Below are 27412 nucleotides of genomic sequence, written 5' to 3' on the forward strand. Positions count from 1 at the left end.
AAAAGCAAAGCCGTTTTAGCGACATCCAGGCAGTTCTGGTAGCTGTGGGTCAACTAGAGTAGTTCAAATTGTCACATTTGTAGGAGTGCAATGGTTAATAGGTAGCACTGGTTATTTACATGCACACATGTTTTTAAATTTTGGGAACAAGTTTGGCACCAAATCAACATTATCTTTCACACCACAACACCCCTTTCCCTTACCAATATTTTCCTTGGTAGTTCAGCACCGGAATGGGGGGAAAATCAATCCCAACTAGGACTCATTGACCTGCTACTGGCTGTAGCGTTTCAACAGATTTCAAAAAATTGGAATGACTCTTTTAAATTGTCCTATTTAGCATGGTGGTATGCTGTATGTCATAATCATCGTTTGGATACAGCCATTGTCCACCCTATCACTTTAGCTATAAAACGATTACACCTTTGGTCTCCTCTCACACACTTTCTAAATACAACAGCAAAGAACACTTCTTCACCAGCTCCTTCAACGCAAGAAGTTACCTAGCCTCCCTGACTTCCTATTGTTTGTTTTTACATAATTATGTTCAATCTGTTACTCCCTATTATACCTCATCAACTGTATATTTTTTTATATGTATTATTATTTGTAATATCTATGAACCTCTGAATGTATTCATATTATTTCCTAGCTATACTTTTATTGCCTTGAAGATTTTTGTATATCAATAGTATTCTTAAGTATCCTTTTCTGTTTACTATGCATCGGTAAATGATTGTCTGTACGAAATATTGTTTTTTATAACCACATTTTTATTTTTCAATACACCTTTACTTGAACTTAAAAAAAAATAGGTAGCACTAGTACTAGAATGTGGCAGTGCTGGCAAGGACAGTGGTTGGTGCAAGCAGAATGTTCTCCTGAGATATATCTTGGGCCCTGATACTTATTTTTCTACAAACACAGCACTGGCAGTCTAGCGTAGGATATGTACTGGAATCCTACACTTTGAATGCAAATTACTATGTCTAGACAAACATGGAAGATCCCCTTGCCCTCCATAAGTGCTATAAACTCCAATACATATGCAATGCGGGGATTTCTTTTTAACAAATGTGCTTCAAAGAGGAGTTAGCTATCTTAATAGTTGGCTATGTTAGTAGTAAGGGCTTTGTGTCAAAAACTATGGGTGCTGACACTCTAACGCCACAGTTATACCCTTCTCCCCAACACAAAATGACACAGAGCAAAATTAAAGCTTGACCTGTGAGTCAATCCATATTGTACTGGAAAATGTTGCACTTAAGTACTTCCGGGTGTCTTGTTTCTTTGGTAGAGGAGCTTTATTCTGTCACAGGGGCAGTTGTTATTTTGAATAACAGAACTGAAGCCCACTGCAAGAGCCGTTGCTGATTGTGAGTGTGGCAGGAATGCAACTAGGCACCAGGGCCAGACTGGGAACACAAACGTGCCATGACAATTGTCAGACCGGACAGCTGCGTGGAGGGGTCTGACTGGTGCTAGTTGGAAGCACTGCTGCTGCTGCTTTTGGGGCAGGGAGCTTCTGTTCCAGCACTGATGCAAAACTGGCCCCCTCACCAGTCCAAAACTGGCCCCAACCCTTCCGGCCCACTGGGAACACGCCTGATGCCCGCTACGGCCAATCCAGCCCTGCTAAGAACCTTTCCTTTTTACCACTTTTCTTAGTGATTTAGAATCAGCCTTGGCCTGAGCACCAATAAGTACTCCTCTCTCTGTACCCAATGCATCGGAACTCTGTTGCAGGTAAATAAGATCGTACTGTTTGATCAAACAGCAATCTGTCTCTAGTGTGCCCTGGCTGCTTCTTACTACTTATGCCACACTTAACAAATTTAAAATTAACGTTGGCAAGGCATCAATTCTATCTTTTTGGAAATGAGCATTAAAGGCTACTGTAGATTTGATCATTATTGCCCGGAGACTATGCCGTCTGTTGGAAGGGAGGGAACCATGGGAAATTGGTGGGGCATCCACCTGCCAATCTTTTGGTTCTATTACCCTATTTCTAATCTATATGCGATTTTTACACCACGGCAGTGAAAATAAATGTGGCCCAATTCCACAATCTATTTACAGCAACTGTACTATTTAAGGTACATTCTCCCATGTATTACTACAGTACAAAGAGCAAATGCATCTTTATAAACACGATACAGAGGCAATAACTTGAGAAAAACACTTTTCAGGACCTCAGAGATTTCATATAACAATTACTGTACACAGGGAAACAACTCTCCTAGTAGTCATAAGGTCTCTCTGATGTGATTTACCATACACACAGATTTACCCCCTTGCCTTCTTGGTTAGACACCTTTTGTTAAAAAAGAACACATGAAAACAATGCCATGGAATAAGCCACCTATGCAGATAAACGGAGAATAATATGCTCTTTATTGCTATTGCTGAGGGAGGGAAAGGGCATCATATCTCCCTCAAGGCTTCATCACGGAAGTAATGGCCCCTTCCCAGGCTCAACAATGGTAATAAGTAGCATATTACACTATGCACATCTGCTTATAATAGGAATTCGTCTTAGTTTATTCCTATACTTGATAAAACCAGAACATGGAGGGATGCATCAGTACAGGGCCTTTTAGGTCGAGTCTGTTCCGAAGCTAACTAATCTTTGACTCATCTACTCTTCGTACAAATCCAGATCACATGGAAACAAGGCCAAGGAACACAGACCACCAGCCACAATTATTGTTTAAAGCGTTTAATTAAGATCAAAAGTAAGCTGCTCATCATTCATCTGCGTGATATTCCACAAAGTGCAAAGTTTTTTCACAACTGAAAACTCAGCTTGTAAGAAAAAATACTGTTTTGCTCAAAAACATTTCACACACTTCCATAATGAAAGTAGAGAGCTCCGCGGTTTGGGTTACGTTTGTTATTCTCTTTAAGAGCAATCAGAAATCCAGACAAAAAATGATTAATCCAGTCTGTTCCTTGCTCTCCACTTACAGTTGATGGCACTTGTAATCAGTTCTTTTCCCTTCAGAGATCCTGGTATGCTGTTAAAAATAGAGACAGTAAGACATTATACAGTGCGTGCTTCACTTGTAAATAATTAGCCTGCATCACAATTTCTTCCATGTAGCAGCAGCGTTTGTGGAGTGTTTCATTTTTACAAGAAATGTCTTCATCGCTTTTAAAAGTCTGAACACTGCCCTTCCCTTTGCTTTCTTGCATGGATAAGTTGAATGGACTCACAATGAAAAATTGGATCTTTTTTTTCGGATTTTCAAATCCAACACCATTAAATGTTGGACTTGTGACTGTAAAAAAGAAAACATAGCTGCCAACACACTCATGGTCACCCGGTGAGGAGCCAATATCAAACTGTGTTTAATAAGGTAAACTGAACACCCCTGCATAGAGTGAGTGTCCAGCTTCTGTTTGGTGACTCTGCAAACTGGTGTCCAGTAGGGGGTGTGAACACTCCCAGGCAAGGGCAGAGGGCTGAAAAGCTATTTATCTGTTTGTTGCGGCGACGTGGGTGAGAGGCAGAAGCCTCACCTCCACCCCCCTTCCCACAGTGAAAAATGGTTAGGAGTTGGCTGGTCTGATATAAGTTGTGTGACATTGTCATCCTGAGTGGAAAGGCATGTCAGGTGTTCATCGTAGGAAATGGAACTAAGCATTTTGTAAAACTATGATGTCTAGAAAAAGAAAGAGTAAAATGTGGAAGATCACAGTGGAATGAAAATGGTATGTATTTATTTAATTCAATTTGTAATGCGCGCAGCTACCCAAATAGGGTTTCCCGGCACCAAGGGACAGCCTAAAGGAGGGAACTGAGAGACAAACTAAGTTTACTGCGTGAAAAGCCATGTCTTAAGGTTCTTTCGGAAGCTAGTGTATGTAGAGGCATTTTTCAGGAAAATAGGTAGCGAGTTCCACATCTTAGGACCTAAATGGGAAAAGGAACGGCCACCCATTCTTACTAGTTTGAAACGTGGGATAACGAAGTCACCGTGAGTGGAAGCAGGGCCGGACTGAGAACCAAAACCAGCCCTGGCAAAGTGCTCAGCCGGCCCCCTGGGGGGGGAGGTAGGGGGTGCGACCGAGCTCTTTGCCAGGGCCGGTTTCCGGCCGATTTTGTTTCAGGGCCGATGTTGCAGCTATGCTGCAAAAACAGCCCTGTAACAAAAACGGCCCCCAGGGCCCAAAACCGGCCCCCACCCTTGCGGCGCACCGGGGGATTGCCCGGGGCCCGCAACAGCCAGTCCGGGCCTGAGTGGAAGAACAGAGAGTACGAGCTGGGACTTAAGGATGAACAAGTTCTTGGAGATATAATGGCGCAGAACCTTGTTTTATTTTAAAAATGTAACAGAGGGCTTTAAACTTAATTCTACTGGTGATCCTGAGCCAGTGTAAATCAAGGAGAGACTGGGAAATGGGGTAACTTCTCGATACATGGCAGAGAATGCGAGCCGCGGAATTCTGCACAACCTGAAGCTTTCTCAAAACCTCCTGGCATGCACCCAAATAAAGAATATTGCCACAGTCCAGGCGAGAGGTGATCTAAGCCTGGACCACAGTTCTTTGGGAGGTGGCAGGGAGCATCCACATGATCTTGCAAAGCCATTTCAAGATGGCAAAACATGTTGCAGCCACTCTCACCACCTGCGGCCGCATGGAGAAGTTTTCATCGATTATGAAGCCCAGGTTGCGAACTTGCGTGACAGGCAGAGGAAAAGGGCCCATTTCCTGATGCCAATGTTTGGGGCCCCATAGGTCCCTATGTTTTCCCAATATTAAAACCTCAGTCTTGTCCCCATTTAACTTCAGGAAATTAGCCTGCATCCATTGGGAGACCTTGCTAAGTCCATACTGGAGAGTTGACATGTTACCCTCTTTGGCGGAAGAAAGAGAAAAGATGATGTGGGTATCATCTGCATATGAGAACAGTGAAAGACCAGCGTCTTCCACGATGGTAGCTAGGGGTCTAACATAGATGTTAAAGAGTAAAGGACTCAATATGGACCCTTGAGGAACTCCGTATGCAGATGAACACATTTTGGAAACAGCCTTTGAGGAAAAAACCTGGAAGGTGCGATCACTAAGGAAGGAGGTAAGCCAAGATAGGGCAAGGCCTTCAATGCCTAGGTACCGGAGGGAGGCAAGCAAGATGGGATGAGAGACAGTATCGAAAGCGGCACTCAAATCAAGCAGAATGAGTGCCATTGTCTCCCCTCGTTCCAGACCGTGGCGCAGCCTTTCCGTCACTCCAAGGAGAGTAGTCTCAGTGGAGAAATTGGCCCTGAACCCTGACTGAGAGGGATGCAAGATACCAGAACTCTCCACAAAGTGTGTCAGCTGGTTGCTTACATGTTTCTCTAGAATCTTCGAGAAGACTGGAAGCAGAGAAATAGGCCTGAAGTTTGACAAATTAGAGGGGTCAGCACCGGCCTTCTTCAGAAGGGGAATAATCATGGCACGTTTCCACTCTGGAGGAATCCAAGCCTCTCTTAATGATAGATTAAGAAGTTTCCTGATGACTTCTAATGATTTAGGTTGAAGTTCGCGTAAGTTTCACCATCACCTCTCAAGGGTTTTGCATTTAGATTTTACAACTTTGAGATCCTCCATAAACCACGGGGCCAAAGGGCGATGAGGGAGCTTGTATTTAGTGTTAAGAGGCAGACTAAAATTAACAGTATTAGTAAGCCAAACAGACACAGCAGCATCAAACTGCGGGAGGGGCAAAGTAGAGTCCGGCGGATTCATTAATAGTGAGGTATTAAAGGATTCCTTATTCAGCTTACCCCAACGTCTAAAGCTACCAAGGTCCTCCAGGGGAACCGTAGACTTCGTATTGGAGATTGCTAAATTAAATTGAACTGCAAAGTGGTCAGACCATTCCAAAGGAAGAGCGGAAACACAGCAGTCAAAGGGAAGGTCAGATAAAATAGGGTTGAGTAAATGGCCTGCCACATGGGTAGGGCCAGCATTACATAAGGACAGATTCAGAGCCTCAAGGTCAGACAGAAAAGCACTACTGGCATTACATTGAGGGTCTTCTAAATGTAAGTTAAGGTCACCAAGGAGAGTGAAATTGGCGGCTTTTAATAAAAGGGGGGCAATTGTGTCAGAAAAAGAAGACACCCACGGGCCAGGGTTGAGGGGGAGGAGAACTAGGAAGCACTGTATTAGTCTAATGATGGCTGGACTCCAATCCTACACCATGCACATTAAACCAGTAAGATGTCTGAGACCTGATATTCCCTTGTTGTGCTGAACCTTCTGGGTCCTATCAGAGGCTTTTCCATTGCATTCATGTCAATCCTTGGAGTTTGTACTATTCAGAAGAATCCTAGCTTCTTTTCTCCTCGTATGCCGCCACTGAGCAGGGACGTAGATTCCATGTGAAGTTTCCATTTGTGCAGCAGGTGCAGTGGGGCACAGAGGCCGGAGGAGCCTGTTGAATCTTGATTATTGATGTATTTTGAAATTCAGTCAATAGCCAAGGGGAATTTGTTCCTTGCACTAGAGCCCATGACACACTGACTGCGTGTCTGCCATTGAGACCATTGTTTGTGTCTATACGAATCGCACTGATGCAGCTTCTGACTTTGTGCAGCTCTTTTACAAAAACTAGTAAATAGTAAATAATAAGAGAGGTTTTATTGTGAACAGCTCTTCAGCAGTGCTCTGTCCAAGCCCCCCTCCTGCAGTGATGGAGCAGAAGAGAGAAACTTGTCACTTTTGCAAAGTGACATCAAAAACGCAACACTTCCCTCACGACCTTCTAATTTCTACAAATCACAACATTAGTCCTTTTAATAAAATTTATCAACACAAGGTGGAAATTTTTCTCATTTAGAGTATTTTATTATTTTATATTTTTGTTTTTTTTGTTTCTTAGTATTATTCTTGTTCGATTTGAAACATTATTTTACAAAAAATACACATACTTCAACATAAAGACATTTCATATGCAGATACCAAACAGAGAAAGCAAAAACTAATACATGTTTACCAAAATATCATGCGCACACTTTCATACACTCCACACTCATATTTGATTCTGTATCGGAGGAATCACAAGTTGTTGTGTGATTAGTACGCAAGGTCGACGTGTTTCGGTGGGATAGGACCACCTTCCTCAGGACCTCTTAGCAGAATCCCCAATCTTTCCCAAAAAAAATATTATTTGCTCTGTATGGATATCTGTAACAATAAAATAGCATTGAATGCAATGATTACTACATATCCATTTCATATTATTTCATGTTCTAACATATAATCTATCATTTTTACAATAGTAACAATTAAAAACACACACCCTGTGAAGAGTTCATTACATGGTAACTCTTATTTTCAATATTTTTCTTTATAACCTTTGTCAGAATGCTCCACTGGGCAGCAATAGCAGCACAACTGTCAAAACTCGAATGTTAATCATTAATTTCCAAATCGGAAAATCCAAAGTACACCATGAGTATTAAAATATATACGTGAATGACGCGATGAAAAAGAGAAAAGGAGAACACAATTTCAAAAAGTACTAATTAGAAAAAACATTTCATTAACGTTTTTCATTTCACAGGTTATGTATTGATCTTACCCTGATTAATCTGTGAGGACTCACCACTTCTGTTTGGACTTCGTATATTATCAAAGTGAGTACTGTAGGGTATACCTGTGACATTCTGTAAAGAGTGAATACTTATTTAAGAGATCTATTCTAAGTTTATTTATTTTTGCTTTCTCTGTTTGATATCTGCATATGAAATGTCTTTATGTTGAAGTATGTGTATTTTTTGTAAAATAGTGTTTCAAATCGAACAAGAATAATACTAAGAAACAAAAAAAACTAAAATATAAAATAATAAAATACTCTAAATGAGAAAAATTTCCACCTTGTGTTGATAAATTTTATTAAAAGGACTAATGTTGTGATTTGTAGAAATTAGAAGGTCGTGAGGGAAGTGTTGCGTTTTTGATGTTACGTTGTTTCCCGTCTTTCCCTGACCATTAAAGGAAAATTAGAGGGGGTCCCATATTCATGTAGGCACTTTTGCAAAGTGACAATGACAAATATTTATCTGGCTAGGCACAGCAGAATTCGATCATTGATCTCCTTCTGGGATCAATAATAAGATGTAGTTGAAGGGCAAGCAGGTAAAAACAGCATTAAAGAAAGAGCTTCCCTATATACTACTTCTATCATGCATGTGGTGAACTTGTCCCTGGTTTCATGTGTTTTGTCCGAGAGGGATGTATCAGTTGTGTGTCATGGGTGTGAGTGAGGATGTTTATGTTGTGAGCTTGTATGACTTCGGCCAGCGGGATGATGAAGAGATGTTGAAGAGCGTTGGGCTGAGCGATGAGCCTTGTGGGACTTCTCCAATCAGATCTTGTGCTTCTGATGCATAGGGGGACATGTTGACAGTTTGGGTTCATCTGGTGAGGGAGGAGCAGATCCATTCAAGGGCGAGTCCTGAGATGTCCGCATTGTGGAGTCCCTGGATGAGGATGGGTTGGGAGACAGTGTTGAAGGCTGCTTACACATTTGGAAGGATGAGGGCAGTAGTTTTCCCCATTAAGGGTCATCTAGTTGTCATTCATAGCTGCTATAAGGCAGTTTATGTGCCTTGGTTGGATCTGAAACCTAGTTGTGTGGTGTCAAGAAGTAAGTGATTGGCGAGGTGGTTGAAGAGGTGCTTGTTGATGGCCTTTTCCAGGACTTTGGCTGTGTAGGAACGGAGATATATCAGTTGTTAATTGGTGAGTTTGGCCAGTTCAGCCAAGGGTTTCTTTAGGAGGGTGTTTCCTTGATTCCGGGAAGGTGGCTATACTGATGGAGATCTTTAGTATAGAGGTGAGGGCCTCGCTGATATGGACTGCTCCTTTGTCGGAGCTGTGGTGGGGGCAGGGGTCCAGCAGGGCCATGGAGAGAATGGTCTTTCTGATTGTTAATATTTCCTTTGTGCTAATGGTGACTATGTGGTGTTTGTGTTGAATTCCATTGTCACCGGGAGACTACAGAAGAGGGCCAGAGAGTCCAGTTGTGGGGAAACTTGTTGTACATAGTTGCACTTTTGCTGCAGGGTTAGAGAGGTTGTTGCACCTATGTTGATATGGGTTGATGTTTCCAGTGACAACTGTGGGTGGTGTGAAGTCTTTGACAACTGGGAAGATTTCTATGCTGCTGTTAGAGATAATACTTATGTGTTTGACTAGGGCGTTCCTCTTTGTTTCTCAGATGAGCTGGTGGTACTTCCTCTGTGCAGGTTTAAAGGCATTTTTTCCAATTCCCGTTTACTTGTTCTCCATTTCTGTTCCAGTTGTTTGCAGTGTTGCTTGGTCATTTTGATGTTTGTGTACCAGTTGACTTGTGTTCTGGTTTTTGCTGTGTTGCTTCATTTCATGGGGCCAAAGTGTTGGCCCAGTTGTTGATTAACTTGTTGTTGTTCCCATTGTTGCATGCCAGGAAGTCCGTGGATTCTGGTTTGTCTCATGTGGTGGGGGCATCCAGTTCACATCTGCTAAGTAGTTCCAGTGTCAGTGTGCTGGGCTTCTTCTGGATTGATGGATGTTGATGGTAAAACTGACTATGGCATGGTCTGTCAAGGTAATGGGTCTTGGGGTGTTGCTCATCGAAAGTTGTGAAGATTGAGTCTTGGATTTGTACGACGATGTGGGTGGGCTCCATAATGCATTGGGTTAGTCTCAGGTTCCCGAGGTTGTCAAGAAGGTCAGCTGTGATTCAGTCTATAACATGGAAATTGAGGTCTACTAAGAGGATAAAAATGCTGGGGTCATGGACTGGGGCTGATAAAGTCTGTGATGTTGTTTGCAAAGTTGGCTCAGGAGGCTGGGGGTGCGGTACACTAGGGTCCCACCCAGGGTGTAAATTGCTGTGCTTTATAATTTGAAGGTCAAATGCTCCATGTAGTTTGTTTCAGCTTTGGCATAGGTGGTGCAGATGAAGTTGTCTTAGTAGACAATTGTGATTCCTCCTCCGGGCCTGTTTTAGTGGTCTTGCCGGGAGACCTTGCATCTGGAGGGTATGAGAGTGGAGATGTCTGGTGCAGAATCTATGGTAAACAATGTTTCTATGAGGAAAAGGATGTTAGGGTAGCGTGTTCCAACAGGTCCCAGATCTTCATGATATGCTTGCTATGAAAGCAAGTGTTGAGGAGCACATAAGCTATGGGTGTGTAGGGGATGGTGTGTTTGTTGGTAGGTGTTTGAGTGTGTAGTGAATATTTACTTGGCTGGGCTTGTGGGTGTGGAGGTGCAGGTGAAATGACAGAAGGAGCAGGTGAAAGCTCCTTCTGTGGTGTGTGGTGTGGCACACCAGCATAGGGTGGCTGAGGTGTTCGGGGCTCAAGGTACAAAGGAGAGTGATTGGGTAGTGGTGGGTTGGGGGAAGCAGGGTTTCTGACCCTGGGCATGGTCCAGGTGCATACGGTGCAGATGCACCAGCGGTGGGCCTGCAGCCTGCGTCTGCGATGCTGCCTCTGTTAAGTAGGACTTGGGATGGAGAGGAGTGTAGGGGTCAGTTTGCAGGTTGAGGGGGTGATGGTTGTGAAGGATAGAGGCATGAAGGAGCAGGTAAAGAATGGGGGAGGAGGGAGGAGGGAGGAGAGATAATAGGGGGCAGGAAAGGTGAGCAGAGAGGCTGGAGTGATGGCAAAGGTAAAAAAGGAGCACAAAAAGTGGCACAAAGAGGCAAAAGTGAGTAATAAATGGCACAGAAAAGTGACAAAGAGAATGAGAAAACAGGGAGAGAAAGGCACAAAGAGGCAAAAGGAGGCTGAGAAATGGCACCAAGAGGCAAAACGAACGAGAGAAACAGCACAGAAAATTCACAGAGAGTGAGAAAAGAGTGAATGGAAAGGCACAAAGAGAAAATGCACAAAGAATGAGAGAGAAGGCCCAAAGAGTGAGTTAAAAGTCACAAAAAGTCCAAGAGAGGATGAGAAAAGTGTACGAGAATTGGCACAAAGAGGCAAAAAGAGCCAGAGAAACTGGACATAAAAGTCACAGATAGAGTGAGAAAAGAGTAAGAGAAATGGCATTAAGAGCAAGGGAAAAGGCACGAAAAAATCCCAGAGAGAATGAGAAAAGAGTGAGAGAAATGGTACAAAGAGGCAAAAGAGGGAGGGAAATGGTACAGAAAAGTCACAGTAAGAGCGAGAATTAAAATCACAAAAAAGAAAAAGGGTAAGGAGTGAGAGACAAGGTGCAAAAAACTATCAATAAGAGTGATAGAAAAAGGCGAATAGAATGAGAGAAGTGACACAAAAGTCACAGCAAGAGAGAGACTGTGCTGAGAGAGAGTGAGAGAGTGAGAGAGAGGCAGGCGGATATCTCGAAGTGATGGAGCCAGGTCTGCAAGGACCTTGACGAGTCAGAAGAATGGTTGCAGAAAAGTCCAGGGATGGCTGGGCCTATGCAACTGTTTAAAAGCATAGAACTCTGGATGTTAAAATATTGTGCAGGGTCACGATCCCGGCAGTTCTCCATGTGCCCCACAGAATGGGTCTGCCCTCTACCTGGATGGCAGCCTTATTCCATAGGGCACATGGAAGTGTAGTCGGGCAAGGCCATGTAGGAGCTTGTCGACTTGGTATCAGATCCTCACCATGGTCTCGATAATGGGGTTGGAGGTTGACACAGAGTGGGATTTATACTAATAGTGGAGGTCTAGGCTGAGATCGCTATAGGCTATGTCTATTCCAGTTGAACCCAGAAAGGCCTAATCCAAGGTCCCTATGGGCTATGTCTCTTCCAGATGAACCCAGAAATGGAGGTCAGCCATCTTAGGTCACAATGGATATAAATGGGACAGGTGTAAGGCAGTGCAGCAGAATTCAATGAAGGGCAGACGCAGGCGCCTGCTCCGCCATTGGCCGATCAGCCTAGATGCTTTCAGGCGTGGTCTCATGTTGCCCCAAACACAGGATCGGATACCTTTGTCAATTGGAGCGAAGAATAGGGGTCCTAACTAAGAAGGATGGGTAGTGTGCCTAGCACATAAGTAAATCATGGAGGAGCCACCATTTTCACCGCTTGCAATCTTCCTCATCAGGATAGGTTGAGAGGATTCCATTTTGTGTAATCCATATTACTTTTTGCTATCAGTGGGTCTTGATTTATAGAAACTATCCCTTTCAGGCCTCTGGTGATCAGGATACCTAGTTCCTTAAGCTGGAGAGGAGTCCACTGGAATGGGTAGTCAGCTATGGCCGCTCAGGACATGACAAACAACATAGGCAAGGCCTAATTCTTGTCCCAGTTGATTTTATAGCCCAAAATGTCAGAGAAGCCTACAATAAGGGACAGTAGGGTCAGGAGGGAGATGTAGAGGTTAGTGAGTGCAAGCAACATGTCTGCATACAGCACTAGTTTGGACTGCCCAACCGGGGTGGGCATAACAATAATCCATGGGGATAGGCGGATAGCAGTGGCCAAGGGTTCCAGTGCCAGGAGGAACAACAGTAACCAAAGTACCCCTGTTTACTGAGAAGGGGTTAAATAAGAAGCCACCACAACTGACCTCCTCGGTTGGCATGGTATATAACTTTGGAGCTTTCCCAATTAAGCCCTCCCCTTGTCACAGACTTTGCATGGTACGAAACACATAGCTCCATTAAAGGTGATTGAATGGCATTTTGGCAACCACTGAGAAGGAAAGAGGGGCTTCTTGCATGTCACTGGACAACCACAGAAGATAGACAGCGGACCAGGCATGATCAAGGGATTATCGTCCCAAGACAAACCCCACCTGTGAACAATGGATCAGAGCTGGAATAAATTGCTTAAAACGAGCTGCTAAGATGCTGCCTAATATTTTGAAGACTGTGTTCAGAAGAGACATTGGGAACTAGTTGATGCAGCACAGGGGTTTCTCTACCGGGGTTTGGAAGAACAGTAATCACAGCTTTGTTAGACAAGTACAACAGAAACGCAGTCTGTTCTGCTTCTTGAATAGCCTCCTGAAGCTGATCCAGGGCTCCTCTTTTAGACGCCAATAAAATTCACACTGGAACTCATCATACCCCGGAGTCTTAGTATATAGGAGATGAGAAATGGTCAGAGCAATTTCCTTCATTGAGAACCCACCGTTCAGGAGCCTTCTTCATTGAGACGGGGTAGAGTCAGGTTGTCAGAGAATGCATGCGCATTATCCTCACCACCCTCTAGTTCTGAGATATAGTGCTCCATATGGTAGGCCCCGAATGTGTCGGCCATACTCTGTGAGGATCTGAGTTTTTGCCCCATTTCATCCCTTATGGCTGGGATAGCCACCCCATCCTCCCATTGTCTGAGATGGGCAACTAGGAGTCTCCCCAACATTTCACCCTTGTTCATAATGGCAGGCTTTTAATTTATAGACCAAAAGTTCGGCTTGTGAGGTGTAGAGGGAGTTATGATCCATGGCTTTCCCTAGAATGCATGGTCTCAGGGTAGGGCCTCTTTGTGTATGCCTGGGTGGGTGTGGACTTTATTGTCACCTTCTAGGGCCCCCTTCCACTGTTCCCTAAGTTTGTTTGCCAGTACCATATCTCTGGCCAGTTGGCCATAGAGGGTAGCCTAAGTGATGCCCACAGGAGATGGGCTGATTTGTATGGATCCCTTGCAAAAGGTAGGTGGACATGTGGAACTTTAAACAGGCCTTCTCTTGGGTGTTTTAAAGCATATAGTGTTAAGGCACTAGGGTTTTTGTGTTGGTTCTTGGAGGTTCCAGTCAATGTCCAAGCAGACTAAGGCATGGTCCATTAGTGAACCCAGGAGAATGAATGATGCAATCTAGATCTGTTGGGGATACTGGACGGGAGGCGAGGAAGTAGTCCAGTCGGGACTGGGTGCCATAGACTGCAAAGAGAAATGAGAATTCCCCATCAGGGTGGACTAGCTGCCAAATGTCCAACAGACATTGGTTCTCACAAATGTCACAGAGAAGAGCCTTGTCCCAGTTGTTATGACTGTCAGTGGTACCCATATGGTCTAGAAGTACATTTGGTGCCAGGGTCCAGTTTTCTTCCAGGATTATGTGAGACATATGAAGCTCTGTATTAGGCCTATTGAGGTGGGAGAAAAAGCTAGACTTAGAGCCAAAAGGCACATGGCCTTAGCCCATGCTAATTGCTTTAGTATCAATCTTAAGCATAGAAAACATGTACCAGCCCTCCACTCTGTCTAAGTTTGGAGAAATGTACAGGAAAAGGATTTTGAATAAGAATAACTACTCCACATTTCTTGGAGACAGATGTGGTATCAAAGGATGAGGGTGCAGGCGTGGGTCCAGTAGTTGCTTGGTAGCTATATATAACTTTACCCATCCAGTCCTTTTTGAATTTCTCTGATTCTTTCGCCAACATGTGCGTCTTCTGTAGGAGGGCTATGTCAGCAGTTTTAATGGGGACTGGTATGATAAGATCATTTTACGTTTAATATAAGATGTCAGACCATTAACATTTTGTGTAACAAGAGTGAGGGGTTGAACTGTCATATTGGAGGATGGTGGGTGACTATGCAGACAATTCACGGGGAAGAGGGGTATAAGGAAAGGTGAGGCATGCCCCAGTAATGTGGAGAGTGGAGGATGTAGAACCTGGGGAGAGATAGCAGCGTAGGACTTGAATGTACGACAAAGGGGAAAAAAGGGGGATAACCTTATGGTTCTAGTGAATATGGGACACAATGTCAGCTGTGGTAATATGCAGGAAGCGCAATGAGTTCCATAGCAGCCTGTACAGTACAGTAGGGGGTTACTTAGGAAGGGATTGACACGGGTGCTCTGTAGAGAACTGTCAAGAACAGGTTGACGCCACTTTAAGCGCTACAAGATGCTATAGGGTATTCACAGTGGCCAGACCCAAAAAAGATACTGCTATCCCCATGATGTATGTGGTATGATAGGTACTCTGGAACTGGGATGGTGTGTCCTTGTAACATTTGGGGACTGTCACCGTAGAGAGACGGGGAAGGTAGGTGATGGGCCGAAAGTTACTCCCATAAGTATTTCCCACTGCTACTGGTTCCAGGGGGTGGAATCAAGAAATTCAGGTTGTGAGAACCTTCAAAATTAACATGTCACCTTCTATATGAGACATTATGAAGGGGAATATTACTGCACCCGTGCACATAAACATGGATGTGATATGTTAGACCCCAGGAGAGTGTTATATATATTGGGTTAGCAGGTGACGTAAAGGGTCCAAAGACCTGAGAACCTGGAAGTGTATATCCTGTAACAGTGGGGAATCGTGGGTAGAGAGCAGAGGAATACCCATGAACAATAAGAATATCATGGAGCAGAGAGTCAACAGTAACCTGCAAGGAACATTAGACAGTTACAAATATTAAAAGTGACCATGCAGAGGCCATTGCATTATAGTAAACAGACAACAGTAATAAGATGGAGAAAAAAACTAAAATATAGGGGGGCATCCTTAAGTACCTTACTATTCATTTGTCCTTGGAGGAGGGGGTGTAAGAGTGAGGGTGCTGGTCAGTGGCATCATCTGGGGTGAGGGGGGATAAGTTTCAAGGGAGAGCACGATTTGTCCCTTAGGTCACCCGACATGATCAGAGTTCTCTGTCCCTCTCAGATTTATTTTGGGGTGCTCAATTGAATGAACTGTCCCATCAGGGTAGGCTCTCACCCTCAAGTGGATATCGGGTGTCTAACTTAGGCAAAGGAGATGTAGTGTCCATGTCCGAAGTGTTTAGGGACTCCAAGAAGTGAGCCAGGTCTGTGGGATTGAGAAAGTCCTTCAATCAACCATCCATCATGATCCATATGGTGGAAGGTTCCAGAAGCCCATTTTTAATGTTCCATTTGTTGAGTTGCCTATGTAGAGCTCCTTCCTCTTGGCATTGGCTTCTGAGGAAACATCTTGGGTGATTTGCATTCTGCATCCATTAATCTCATAAGGGCCATGTTTGCTTGCCTCAGAAAGTATTTGCGGGTATGTGCATGGTGTAGAAAGCAGGATAATCAGGGTCAAGGCCTGTTGGTTTCAGCATAGGTGTTACCAGGTAAGTGAGCTCAAATAATGTGTGCCCTCTGAATTTCAAGTGGGATGGTAAAACAGAGACTGGTGAAATGAGGGATGAACTCCAGCAAGAATGATTTAGCATCATTGTTTTCCATGTTCTCCAGTATGTCATAAAATTGGATGTTGTTTTGTCATGTCCGTTTTTCCAACTCAACCATCTTTTGTTTGAGATAACATAGGTCTGGATCTATTGCCTCCATTCACTCCAATCGGTCTTCTGCAGTGGTCATATTCTGGTCCATGCCATTTTGCATGGAAAGATCCCATGTCTGCCTTAATGTTTTTTACATCCTGGGAAGATCTGTAATTGTAGAGTCAATGGTGGCAGGCAGGCCCCAGTAGAAGTGAGTTACTTGAGGAGGCATCCAAGGGTGTACCCTGTGATCTTGGTGCAGGGCCCTTGCCACCTCCCATGACCTCTGTGAACAGCAACTGCCAAGAGGATATACCTGATGCCATAGCACCAGAGGGAAGGAGCAGCAATTGAGACGGGAACAGCCAGAAGGGGGACATAGAGCCAATCCAGTTGAAAGTGTAGTTAAGTGGTATATGTTTCTGCAGCTTCCGCCAGGACATGAAATCATTAGCCAGATGAGTACCTTGGTGGGAGGTCAGGTTTAGTAGGAGCCACAAGGAAGGTCCCCCATTGCCCGCAAAGGTTAACTGATTTATCTATGAGCCAGGAGCAGCAAGCTCGTACAAGACAGCAGTTGGTATGGCCATGTCGCAGTTGATTCCACAACAACCCTATTGAAGACTTGGGTGTGAAGAAGCACCAGGTAGTATAAGCTGAAGTCCAGCAGTCATAAAAACAAGCTGGGTGGGATCAGCTGGCTAGAGATCCCCCAAAGGAGGGTGAATGACTCCGCAGCAGGTGCAGGGATCTTCTGGGCTAGGAAAGCATGGGCCCTCGGCAGAGCCCAATCTCTTCTAGTGTGTGCCTGTGCTCCAGTAACAAGGCACCCCACAGGGAGATGTAGTCGGTTCATGAAGGGACCAAAGTCTCTGCCATGTAGAGCTCACCTCGGGAGCATGTTCCCTGAGCTGGCTCTCTGCCACGAGGAGCATGTGGTCAGCTCCCACTATGGCGTCGCAACAGTCGATCTGTACAGGGCCCGGGATGTGGGCCGGTAGAGTGTAGCTGTTCTTAACATATATTGTGTGGAGGGCACGGGAAAAGGTTGGAGGCCTCTCCTGCGGATCGCCTCAGCTCTGCTGCTGTCCTCTCCCGTCCTTGAAGAGAAGTGGGGTGGGGGAGAGAATGCAGCATGCACCAGCTCCACTGACCATCTACGCCCAGTCTCCAAGGTCTCCAAGGTAAGGGGTCTTTGGAGCATGGGACCAGTTTCACAGTGTGCGCAGGCCTCATTAGGTAGGTTCCAGCAGCTTTTCGTCATGAATAGGGGTGGTGGAATAAGGCAGTGCAGACCATGGCTTTTACCACAGCAGTCCAGAGACTCAGAGAAAAGGTGACCCTCTTGGTCCATACTAAACAAAAGAATGCCAATACTGCTCTTATTCTCCTTATTTGAATTCAATAATACACGTGAATTAAACAATATGTATCCTTGCAATTTGTCCAGAATGAATCTATTTATTTCTCAATTTTTCTTTTTTCTTCATTTTGGTTAATTTTCACCAATTTTGTATTTCAAAACACCATCTGTACATAACATATACAATTTTACACACATTTCTCATAAAACATTACCCTCTATACATTTCTATTCAACCTCACTACTTTCAAACAAACTTTCTAGCACATACACATACATCCTATTCATACTTTAATTACAATATTCACAATATGCCATAGAACAATTTTTTTGTTGGTTTTTGTAGCAGTTGGAACAAGAGTATTATAATGTTATGGCTCAAAAACAAGTGTCAACACATCGAAATAGCACTGTTAACAGCACCATATGCTGCACACGAGTTTGCAACCATTCGAGTTGATTTTACAGCCTCTTGAGTAGAAAATCTACTGGAGCTGCAGGAATCAACTCAAGAAGAAGCCCTCTGACTGCAACCTCTCGCGACTGCCGGCATTCAACCACCAAAATATCGCTCGCACTCACCAGCTCGCTTTCTAGAGCCTCATGGGGAAAAACTATTGCGAAACGGCAATTAGCCGAATTTGGATGGAACTCTGTGTTACAAGAGTAACTCAGAGTCGCCAAATTCTGCAAATTCCATAGGAGAGGTGAAACATGCCTCCCACCCCTAGCGCTGACCTGCTGCCTGCTGCTCTCTTGACTGGGTGAGAAGGACTAGACCTGCAGTCTGTTTAACACAGGACCCCAAAGTGACTCCATTGGATAGTTGGTTGGCCTCATGACTAGAGCCTCAGGGACAGTGGGCTCCAACAATCTTGAACCCAGCACCTGGCTTTTGCTATATGTGAGTCCTAACCTTCCAAGTGGTGCCACCTCAGTCTAAGACCCTTAAAATTGGGCCTGAAGATGCTCTCCCAGTCCATCTCTGAAGCCAGCAGAATCAATGCATCACCTCCACTGTGTGGCATAATACCGGGCAGAAACTAGACGGTATACACCCGTTACAACGGATCTTTTACTCCGCAGACCCATTACAACGCGACCATTACTCCGCATACCATTACAACGCATTGCGCTGGGGGGCGCTCTAGGATAGGGAATAAGTATAATTTACTATCCAAGACCTTCCCTAGGGTCCACGGGGACTGGAGTTAGAATAGTAAATTATACTTACCACTATCCAGCGCCCCAAGGCGCTATGCGTTGTAACGGTATGCGGAGTAAAAGTCGCGTTGTAATGGTCTGCGGAGTAAAAGTATGCGTTATAACGTCATACATCCCTGCCACTGTGTAAAGCTCCACTGACGCGGGCCATATTATTGCAAATTTCTTATCGACTGTAGCCTTGATGATGTTGCAGATTCTCGAATTGCAGCTTTGCATTTCTTCAGAGGTAACGCATTGCCTCGACTATGCAACACATCCTTGACGCCAGACTTCCCATTCCAAGCCCATATCAACAGGATCCTCAATGATGACGCAGGACCGCACAGCACAGCTTATCAGAACTGATTCATCACCTTGGCTGCGGAATGTATCTTACAGGTGGGACCTCACAATGTTCCGCAATCAGGATTTAAGGTACTCTTGTTCAATGGGACTAACTGGATCCTTGTAGCCAGCTCGCATTCTAATTTGGTCTACCTAAATTTGTCCCGGTTCAGCACGATCAGATATACAGAGTTGGCGTTTTGTTTTTTCTGACACTATATTTACTAGAAATCTTTAAACCTGCCTATCTCCTGTTCTGATTGGATTATTTTTGTTTTGGTCTTTGTTCATTTATTAAAATGTACTCTATTATTCTAAATTGGTGTGGGGTTTTCTTGTGTTGTGTTTTCACTTTACTACAGTTTGAAATGCTGCGCAAATAATTTACACGTTACCCTAATTTAAGTCGGACTGCTCTGTGCCAAGCTACCAGATGGTTTACCACAGGTTGATTTGGGGTTTACCTGTGCCTCACCCTGACAAGGATTGTAGTAACTGCATCAGGAGGGTTTCACCCCAAAATCAATAACTCTGTTTCTCACAGTACAGTAAATGCTTTGCACATTATCTAAAGTTAAGCATGCCTGCTCAGTGCAATTAGCTACCAGTGGTTGAGGTCAGGTTTAGTACTCAAACCTTTATTTGACCTAACACGAATAGTGAAATTATTACTTGTAGTGGACTACAATCCACCCCTACTAATAATACACGTTCTCAAGAATCATTGACAAAATATCAACAACAAGAATATCAACTACAAAAACATCGGACTCGAAATATCGATGTCCAGAATATCGAAGTCCGATCTACAGAAGGGTAAGTACAAAAATATTGTGAAAAATAAATCGTTGTTAAAAATATAGTTTTTTTAATGTTTGAAAAATAATGTAAAATAAAGTAAATAATACATATAATTAACCATCTTTAAAATTAGTTTAAAATGTTTAAAATTATAACAAATACATATAATATAAAAATAAATTAAAACATATATGTATTAAATATAAAACATATACTTTCTTAATAACACTTATACATAATTATTGTAATGACTTATACATTGTTAAACAACATATTAAAAATGATAAATACAAATATTTACACATACACCAATAATATAAATAAAAATAAAAATATATATAACAAATGTAAAAAATAAAATATTTTTAATCTTTTAAAAATACATTATACACTACATCAACTAAAACAGTAGAGAAATATTGGATAGCGGAGGGGATAACATTACTATTCCTACTCCAGAGAGTGCAACAGTAGTGAAAGTGTTGGATAGAGTAGAGGTAAAAATGTATATTCCCACTCCGGTGAGTGCATTAATTTGATTATCAATTAATCAATTAATAAAAATGAATGAACAATTAATTATGTATTAAGAATAATTTTATTATCAATCCCAATAAATAAAATGTAATAATTACTTTATTAAAATTAAATGACTTCCCATCCTATTCCCCTATAAAACCCACAACCCGCTCCTAAAAATAAATCACAATTAATATAGTTATCAATTAATAAAAATTAATTACCAATTAATAACTAATTAACAATACATTAATTATCAATACCAATAACAAAAAATGTATAATTGCTTTATCAAAATTTAATTACTTCCCACCCTATTCCCCTATAAACCCACAACCCACTCTTAAAAAAAACGACAAATAATATAATTATCAATTAACCAATTAATAAAAATGAATTACCAATTAATAATTATTTAACAAGAAAATAATTATCAAAACGAATAACTAACAAATAATAATTACTTTATTATAATTAAATTACATCCCACCCTATTCCCCTATAAACCCATAACCCGTTAAAAAAATTATATATATATTTACAAATTATTTATTAATAATTAACAACCAATTATTAACTAATTAATAATAAATTAATTAACACAATTAACAATATAAAATATTAAATACATACATATTAATCAATACAATATATTAATTAATTAAATAATTAATTAATAATAATTACATTACTTCCCACCCTATTCTCCAATAAACCTACAACCCTCTACAGACCTAAAATGTGAAATTTACTTAACAAATAATAAATAACTTATACAAATGTAATACATATAAATACAATACTTACACAAAAATATAGAATACATACATTTCAAATACATACAAAAATAAATAACACTAATATATACATCAATATTATTAACACAAATATTTTTACAAACGATATTACTGTCTTCGATAATAAACAACTCGTTATTTCTTACCGTACTATCGATATTCTGGTCCACAATATTCTTCCTTTCGATATTTTTGTGCCTTAAGATTAAAAACTCGATATTACTGTAGGTCGGAAAAAAAAGCTCGATATTATGTCTGTTTACAACGTTCGCACATAGACTTATACTGATTGGTTTTAGCACTCCCAGAAGTGTTAGGTTCAAAGATCAAACACTAACAACAGTATCACAATATTCAACACATGACGACTGGAGGTGAGTCCTAAAGTCTTGTCAATTCACCAATCACTTTACAAACCATTCACACACAATGCCATTCATGCCATGAGCCACCTGGCCTCAAACAATACAGCATAACATATCTTCATTACGCTGACGTTTAGGGCCCATCACATTCATACGCCACAGTACTGAATAACCAACCACATCCCTTATTACCCAGCAATTGACCACCTTGCACAATACATATTCAATATGTGCTCCCTGGCAGTGGCTGAGGGCATTTTCATGCTTTGAAAACTCTGCAATCATGTTCATGTCGTGCCACCATATTTTCTATTAAGAGAAATTGAAGTATGTGAACTATGCTAGCAATATTAAGCATGTAGTCCTTGTTAAGTTCAGCTCATAAAAATCCTAGCAGCAACATCACATAGCAAAGACTTGCACCCACACTGTTATTAACGGGACAAGGTAGGGTCTGTCTGAATAGAGTGACACAGAGAAGCACCCAAGCCTGCATTAAATCAATGTGGATGGCCTCTCAACTTCACACTGATGGTGATCTGGGCTGATCACTGCTGTTCACAGGCAATGTATGATTCAGCTAAACATTGATCATAATGTATTACAATCACATATTTCTTATACATGGATGTTTAAGTTTGAGGCAGCAATTTGTTGAGGGTTGGGGACAAGCACTATGGAAAATATTTTACCTGCTGCCTATCAAATGTCTGAAGATCTCCAGGTAAGGCAGGTAAGCTCACCCCAGCTCAGCCACCCACCATAAATGACCACAAAACATTAGCATACTCAATTCAAACTTACACCTCTCGAAATTACCTCCAGCGGCAGAGAATTACACGGAAGCCAGGATTGAGATCTAGCAAGAGTTAGTGATGCTGGTAAATTTAATGCAAAATGAGCGGAGTCAGACACTGTTCTACCTGTTTAATATCCAATATCCCAGAACTCCCTTCATTTTCCTCCAGATAAAGTCCTGTGGGCCCGTTGCTGTCTACCATGTGCAATCTTTGGTAGTATGCAGCAAAGAATGAACACCTGGGGGAGTGTAGGTATTACCATGCAGAGTTACAAGGGACAACCCATGATCTATCAAGGGATACAACGTGTCAGTTCCCATCCACAAATAGGGAGGCAACAACAGTGTCCATGTGGAGCTGACGTGATGACACTATGGGGCCGATTCCGATCCGGTTCAGAAAGGTCTCCGGCCGAACCGGATCCGGAGTGTTTTCCGACCGAGCCGGAGTCCTGCAGTCCGACTGAGCGAGTACGATGCGGCCGTATGCTGCCATAGAAGTCAATGGGAGCCGGTCGTACGACGCGTACATGGGCTCCCATTAACGGAATGTGTACGTCCTGGACAAGGGCACCCCTACAGTGGGTACCTGTCAGTGCCATCTGCACCTTTCATGCCTGTGTTGGGGAGACCCTTGGGTCTCCCCCTGTGTCCAAGTCGTAGGGCTGCGGGTGACACGGGGTCCGACGCGGACCCCCAAAGGCAACGTCCCGGTCATTTTGTGAGATGGACACTCCGGCTTGCACCGGCTGTCCGACGCGTGCATCGTACTGGCTCAGTCGTGAATTGCATCCATTGTACGCCGCGGTTAGCTTGCGGCCGAGACCTACGGAGCGGGTTGGACCCGGAAACGAGTCGGTCGGTGATTTTCACATAGCTCGCATCATACCAGCTCGGTCGTACAGCTGTACGAGTCGGGCGGAAAACACGCGTGCAGCTCGTAGTTTTTCCAGCCGGATTGCGTTCGGTGCCCTTCCGACCCGGATCGGAATCACCCCCTATATTGTGATGGCACTCTCTTCATGGAAAATCGCAGATGCATCATCAAATTCCTTTGGCAGCTATCTTAAATGTGGGATTCCCCTCACAATGTTTACTGCTATAGTATGTTCTGATGTCTCACTGGAGCAGTTTACCAGCAAGAGCACACGGGCTCTTCACATAATGTTTCTCTGTGCATGCGTATGCAAGGTTAAGTACTGATGCATCCCTTTTTGTTTGTGAAGTAATTTTTTTTAAGAGAAAGAACACAGAGTTAAAGAATAAATTACAACTCTCAGAGGAGATATCACAAGCAGTACCATACCATACTACAATCTGTTAAAAACAAGAGCTATAGAGGAATACAAAAGATTGCAAATATTATAGTAAAACTCCTATTCAATATAGAGAATTCATAACAATTTCAAGGCTGAATGGTATACTGGAATACTGTGTTCTAGCAGAAATTGGGAGAATATAAAATATATAAATGTAAGAATTGTTTTATAAAAAGAAAAGAAATGAGAAATATTGAAGAAAAAGATAACAGAGAGAAGGGAAAAGAGAAGAAGCAGAAACAGAGATAGAGAAGAGTAAGTAGAATGGGTATTATAGGAAGTCAAGTCAAGTCAAGTCAAAAGATTTATATAGCGCGCTACATACCCGGAGGGTCTCAAGGCGCTTGAAGAAGGGTGGGTTGTTACTTTGTCGAATATCCAAGTTTTAAGTTGTTTTCTGAATGCTAGATGGTTCTGAGTGAGACGAAGGTGAGTGGGGAGTAAGTTCCAGGTTTTAGCTGCGAGGTAGGAGAAGGATCTACCTCCCATGGTGGTTTTATTGATGCGAGGTACGGTAGCCAGGGCTTGGTTGGAGGATCGTAGCTGGCGGGCGGGGGTGTAGAAGGAAAGTCGTGTGTTGAGGCATTCGGGTCCAGATTTGTAAAGTGCTTTGTGTGCGTGGGTTAGGAGGCGGAAAGTAATCCTCTTATTGACGGGGAGCCAGTGGAGGTTTTTCAGGTGACTAGAGATGTGGTCTTTACGCGGGATGTCTAGTATGAGTCTGGCTGATGCGTTCTGGATGCGTTGGAGTTTTTTCTGGAGTTTAGCTGTGATACCGGCGTATAGGGTGTTTCCGTAGTCCAGGCGGCTTGTAACCAGAGCATGGGTGACCGTTTTTCTGGTGTCGGTGGGGATCCAGCGAAATGTTTTTTTGAGCATGCGAAGAATGTTGAAGCAGGATGATGAAACGGCGTTGACTTGTCTGTTCATAGAGAGTGAGGAGTCCAGTATGACGCCCAGGTTCCGTGCGTGGTCCGTCGGGATGGGTGCTTTTCCGAGGGCCTCTGGCCACCAAGAGTCGTCCCAGGCGGAGGGGGAGGTACCTAAGATAAGGACTTCTGTTTTATCTGAGTTCAGTTTCAGACGGCTGTGCTTCATCCACTCGGCTACTTCTTTCATTCCTTCATGTAGGTTGGTTTTGGCGGTGTTAGGGTCTTTGGTGAGTGATAGGATCAGTTGAGTGTCATCCGCGTAGGAGATGATGTTGAGGTTGTGTTGGCGTGCGATGGCCGCGAGGGGGCTCATGTATACGTTGAAGAGGGTGGGACTGAGTGAGGACCCTTGGGGTACGCCGCAGATGACTTCAGTGGCCTCTGAGTTGAATGGAGGGAGGCGGACTCTCTGGGTTCTTCCGGTGAGGAACGAGGTGATACATTCCAGTGCTTTTCCTTGGATTCCGATGTTTCTGAGGCGCTGTAGAAGGGTGCTATGGCAGACTGTGTCGAAGGCTGCGGAGAGGTCGAGGAGGATGAGGACGACTGTGTCTCCATTGTCCAGTAGAGTTCGAATGTCGTCAGTTGCTGCGATGAGGGCGGTCTCCGTGCTGTGTTTGGCTCGGAAGCCGGACTGTGAGGAGTCGAGGGATTTGTTGGTTTCGAGGAAGGCGGCGAGCTGGTTGTTGACGGCTTTTTCGATGACTTTGGCAGGGAATGGAAGGAGCGAGATGGGTCGGTAGTTTTTGAGTTCGGTGGGGTCAGCTGTGGGTTTTTTCAGAAGGGCGCTAAGTTCTGCGTGTTTCCAGCTTTCCGGGAAGGTGGCGGAGTTGAGGGAGCCGTTGATGACGTCTCGGAGGTGTGGTGCTATGATGGAGTCTGCTTTGTTGAAGATGTGGTGAGGGCAGGGGTCTGTGGGGGATCCTGAGTGGATGGAGTTCATCAGGCGGATGGTGTCCTCAGTGGAGATTGGGTTCCAGTCATTAAGGATGTTCAAGGGGGGTGAGGGTCCTGCAGAAGGTTGGGTGGGTTGGTCTCCGGGTCGGTTGTCGAAGCTGTTGTGGATGTCTGCGATTTTGTTGTGGAAGAACGAAGCTAGGGAGTCGCAGAGGGCTTGAGAGGGGGTGATGTCGTTGGAGTTGGCTGAGGGGTTGGTAAATTCTTTGACGATGGTGAATAATTCCTTGCTGTTGTGGGCGTTGTTGTCTAGTCGGTCTTTGAATGCGGTTTTCTTGGCAGATCGGATTAGTTGGTGGTGTATGCGGGTGGCGTTCTTGAAGGCGTCCCTAGTGCTGGTGTTTGGGTCTTTTTTCCAGGCCTTCTCTAGGGAGCGACAGAGTTTCTTCGATTTCTTAAGATCATCGTTGAACCAGGAGGTGTTTTTGCTGCCTAGTTTGATTTGACGTTTTTTCAACGGTGCTAGGATGTCGGCGCTGTTGGATAGCCATTGGGTGAGGTTAATGGCTGCTTGGTCGGGGTTTGAGGAGTGGGCAGGGGGGTTTTGAAGAAGCGATGAGGAGATCTGGTCGATGGTGATTTTGTTCCAGTTTCTTCGCAGAGTAGGTTGAGGATGGTTGTGAGTTGTGGTCTTGTTGTAGATAAAGTGTACGCAGCTGTGGTCCGTCCAGTGGAGAGTAGTGGTGTGACTGAAGGAGACATGTTTGCTGGAGGTGAAGATAGGGTCGAGTGTGTGACCTGCGATGTGGGTGGGGGTATTAACAAGTTGTTTGAGTCCGAGGTTGGCGAGATTGTCCAAAAAGGGAGGTGGTGTTGCTGTCATTGCTCTTTTCCAGGTGAAAGTTGAGGTCTCCCAGCAGAATGTATTCCTCGGAGGGGAGGGCGTGTGGGGTGATAAAGTCAGTGAAAACGTCGGTGAATTGTGCACGGGGTCCTGGAGGTCGGTAGAGGAGTGTGCCTCTGAGTGTGGTCTTGGGGTCGGTATGGATCTGGAAGTGGAGGTGTTCGGCGCTGGTAAGGTTGACGTCTGAGCTGGTTGAGATGCGGATGGAGTTCTTATGGACGATGGCGATGCCTCCTCCTGTTTGGTCGATGCGGTCCTTACGGATGATCTTGTATCCTTCCGGGATGGCAATGGTGATGTCTGGGGCTGATGAGGCGTTCATCCATGTTTCTGTTAGGAAGGCGACGTCGGGAGAAATGGTGTCTAGTAGGTTCCAGAGGTCGATGGCGTGTCTGTGGACTGAGCGGGTGTTGAGCAGGATGCATTTTAGGTGGTTGGAGTCAGATGTCTGTTGTGTGCTCGTGGGTGGGGAGTTTTCCTTAGTGCCGTCGAACTTGCAGGAGTAGCATGTGAAGGGTCCATGGGTTTGTCCGGGGGCGGCTTGGGCGCAGTTGGGGAGACGGCCGGGGTTAAGGGCTAGGAGGGTGGAGGCGTCGTATGTAATGCGGGAGGGCTGGGCATTGCGTGGACCAGGGGGTCTGGCGCTGGGCGCGGTCCAGGCGCGGACGGGCGTAGACAGACTTACCTTTGGCGCACCTTCGGCGTGGCCGTAGCACGTGGACGCTGCGCGTGGGTCCATCTGTCCATAAATGGATAGTGGGGGGGCGGAGCGTGGGAGGGTCAGCTTGGGAGGCGGGAGCGGGGAGGAGACACGGGGACAGGTAAACAGCAAACAACAACAGCAAAATGGCGGTGGGGTAGCGAGATACTGAGCAGGGGCACAGTCGATCTGAAAATTGTCAAAATGCAGTACACGCGCAGTTAATAGAATAGTCAGTAAAGTTGTCACTAAGCAGGAGCACTGAGCAAATAAATAAATTAACTTAATTCCCCTGAAAAACGAT

This window comes from Lissotriton helveticus, chromosome 10 (genome assembly GCF_964261635.1).
Source record: "Lissotriton helveticus chromosome 10, aLisHel1.1, whole genome shotgun sequence".
Taxonomy (NCBI): domain Eukaryota; kingdom Metazoa; phylum Chordata; class Amphibia; order Caudata; family Salamandridae; genus Lissotriton; species Lissotriton helveticus.